We start from the raw sequence: 4,017 nt of genomic DNA on the forward strand, positions 1-4,017 counted from the left end.
TACATCTGTCTCTCTCTTCCTCTCTCCCTTTCATGGTTCTCATAGATAATGTGACTGCTCCATAATTATCCTAATTTATTTTGCTTTTATATTTTTGGTTGCCATTTCTGCTCTGCCATTTCCCAAATCATTTACATAGAAGGCATTATTTCATATTTTCTCATTCCTATAATAAGCTGCACATGAAGACACCACTGGTCCCATTTTCAGTCTGTACCTTTGAATATGGAGGAAAACCTTTCCTTTGCTCTCTATGAATTCCCTACTCTCCAGTTAGAATAATTTCCAATAGTAAAATTGGAAAAAGAGAAAGAAAATCATGGTGAAATAACAGATGTAGAAAATTCACTGGATTTTTCTGACCAGTTCAACCAATGTGAACTATTCGGGAATACATGTGCACCCCATTCCCACTGGTACTCACTGTCTCTGGTTAGGCAATTCTGATGAAGACAAGGAACAAGATGAAAAAGTGAGGAATGATATCATTTGCAAAAAAATGGAGAAGTATTAAAGCAAATTTTTGTTTGGGCTGCTGAAAATAATTGGCTTACTACAGTGCAGACACTGCTTTCCTAAAAGGCCACTCATGTGAATACTAGGGATGATGATGAGTATACCTCTCTTCATCGGGAAGCCTCCAGTGGGCACTTAGACATGGTCCATGAGTTGGTGGCTCAAGGCATATATTCATGCAATTACTGTGAATGGCTAGACACCCCTGCACAGTGCTTATATGTTGAATAATACCAGAGTGGCTGCTTCCTTAGTTCACATTGAGGCAGATACCAATTCCCAAACTAAAGTCCTCTTGACTCCCTTGCATCTTGCTGCTTGGAATAGAAATATCAAAGATATGCTGGATTGCCTTCTATTGAAGCATTATATCAAACCAGGTCTGAAGAACAACTTGGAAGAAACTGCATTTAATATTGCCAAAAGGATAAATAAGTATCACTACCTCTTTTAAATTGTGGAAGGCTGTAAAAATTGTTCTCCTAACTCATAATGGTTTGGTTAAGATTCTTAAATTTCAAAAATGCCAATCCATCTTTGTGTCTGTACAAAATATTTTCACAATACAAAGCAACAGCAATATCTTACTTTAAAAATTCATGGATTCCATAGTATTCTTCAAGTGAATTGCCTGACTTTGATGTCAAAATGTATTCAAGAGTTTTTTGTATACATCTATAATGATTTCTGCAGGGTTTGTGATTTTTAAACCAGAAATCACTTTAACTTATCTGTTGAAATGAGTAGTACAGAAACTAAAAATATTTCTGGTGCTTGTATGAAAAAAGTATATTTTAAAATACTCTGTATTTTGTTTGTATAATGTCCATAATCTATTTAATTCTCTCCTAGATATAATACTTTGAATTATACATTGTTTTATAATATATAGGTTCGTTAATAAATGTGTTATTTCAGATAGCATTCCATATAGAAAAAGTTTAAGATTCCTTTTTTTCCCTAGGTCCTTATATTATTTTATTTCTTTGGGATAAAATGACAATGTTATCCAATTTCAAATGTTTTGTAAAGATTATGCTATGTAAAGGCCATTCTAAGGTGAGGATTTAACACACTGATGTCAAACTAACTTTCAGTTCAATGAATTACATATATTGTTATATTTGCCTTTTTAAATTTTTTATTGTGAAAATACTCTACAGAGGGGTTACAATTACATGGGCAAGATAATGAGTACATTTTTTATCAAGCATTGTAGCCTCCTCCTGTATTTACCCTTCCCATCCATTCCCATCCTTCCCCTGCTTCCCCACTCAATCCTCCCTGCTACCCCTCCACCCGCACAAAGTTGTAAAGTTCATTTTTCGACATAACGACTTGTATTTTTGTAATCAATTTTTAATAACTGTTTTTCATTTCTTGCATCTCAAGAATGAAAAATATGGAATATTTCACAAATTTTAATATCATCCTTGTGCAAGTGCCATGTTAATCTCTATATTGTAGTAATTTGGGTAAACGTCCTGCTGAAGCATGTAGTATCCTGTAAATTTAAGTAGTTATTGAAGCAATCTTTATACAGGCATATATCCTTGGTTGACTGTTTGTAACTAGGAACCCTTATTGTTCCTAAAAATGTTATTGATCTCACTTCTCTAAAATTCTGTGTATATTGGGAAAAGCTAATATTGTTTGGTCGATTGCTCACATTTGCAATTTTTTTGTCAATGACTATTGTAAGTCTTTTTCATTTTAAATTTGATCATACTTTAAAGCCTTTATAGCTAGGTCCAAAGGTGATTGTTTTTCAAGTACTTATTTATAAACTGAGTTAGCTTTGTGGAGGTAATGGATTCAAAGTAAGCCTTGCTTAAGAGCTACTTCTAAACTTCTGCAGCTTAAAAATTCCTAAATGATGTCTTACTGGTATAAATGTCTACCTGACCCTTTACTCTTCTTCCCTGTAGCAACAGACCAACCAGAATATCTTACCCTGACAGCATAGATTTTCTTATTGGAACAAAACTAATATTAGTTAAAAGGGATCATAGAGAGATAAACAGTTAAGACAGAATCATTTAGGCTAGAAGGTATTTTATCAAAATATAATTGTTTTTTATACCTAACATTTCAATAGTAGCTAAAGCCAAGAAGGTGAAAAAAAATTTCACATGCATGATTACCAAATGTCCTGGCCAATCTACCATCCATCCAGGCAGGAATTTACACTACTGCCTTTCTTTCATCAAATATTTTCATAGTTACAAGAGAAGTCTATATGTTTCTCCTCGATATTAGGCCTTAAATTGGTAATGTTTTAATCACAGTGTTTCCTCTTGTCTCTAGGCTGTAAATCTCCAAATGGTAAAGTTTTAGGTCCAACTCTACCAAACACTGAGGTAGAAATAATGGAATAATATTTTAAAACACAGTTGCCTTTGATACCCTAACCACAACAGAACATTGCAAAACATGTGCCTTTTTTCTTATATTTTATAGTTATATATTTTATATTTATACGTGCTGATATTTTTTCACACAGTGAAACTTACTAGAATTAATTGATAATTTGACAAATAAATAGATATTTATTACAATAAATAGATTTGAATATAAATAATAAAGTTTAGAATGTACATTAGAATATATAAAGTATCAATGCAATGTCTTTGGTATAAACATGTGATATGTTCTAAGTATTCTTGGTCTTCTGAATTCACATTGTAAAAAAAAAACAATTTTTTTCCTCTAATCTATAAGGGATTTTACTCTGCTGCTCTGTTTATTGTTTTAACTCATTGGTTGCAAAATGTTTTTCTCTATATTTCTGAAGCATTTCTACTTATTGTACCCAAATTTTGCTGATATGATATCTAAAAGGTGTTATTCTTCTGCAGGACCAACGGGTCCTAGGATCCCAGGTCTTAGTTATCCTCTTCATCTGATAACAAGGGGAAGATTTCTCACCTAGGCTCATGAAACATGACAACAGAAATTAATTGAAAATCCATCTCAATTCCTTATGACACCGGAATTAGTGGTAAGCAATTGTGTAATGCAATGCAACTTAAAATGAAAGATGAGATCACAAAATCTGAGAGAAAGTACAGTAATTCAAACTTTCAGTTAACAAATGACCAGCCCATATGAGTGACCAAGATCACAAATGTCACAAAATTAATTTTAATACCCCTCTTCTAATGATTACTCCAAGATTTCAGTCCAGCATAAGTAGGCAAAAAAAAATAGTTCCTAGAACGATAGATCCATAATTGGTCTACCAAGGCTAGGAAAACTTGACTTACAGGTCAAATATAATTCACAAAAACATTAATTGAGAAGATCGTTAATGCTTCAAAATACTGGTACTTCAGTAAAACTTGTTTCTGTAGAATAAAAATGTTATCATTCTCAAACCAATGATAACCTACACTTAATCTCCTGAAAACAGATTCTTTTTCAAATAATCTTTTAAAAATCACATTCACCAAAATAACATTTGACAAGTAGACAATATTGACATTACAAATTTTTCAAGTT

General features: G+C 32.4%; 1 pseudogene; it reads right to left on the minus strand.

The window, feature by feature from the left end:
- Window positions 1–1,912: 1,912 nt before the first annotated feature.
- Window positions 1,913–2,012, minus strand: LOC138827110 (U6 spliceosomal RNA; annotated as a pseudogene).
- Window positions 2,013–4,017: the final 2,005 nt, after the last annotated feature.

Source organism: Dipodomys merriami, unplaced genomic scaffold (genome assembly GCF_024711535.1).
Source record: "Dipodomys merriami isolate MVZ:Mamm:240054 unplaced genomic scaffold, mDipMer1.0.p SCAF_150, whole genome shotgun sequence".
In the NCBI taxonomy this organism is placed as follows: Eukaryota; Metazoa; Chordata; class Mammalia; order Rodentia; family Heteromyidae; genus Dipodomys; species Dipodomys merriami.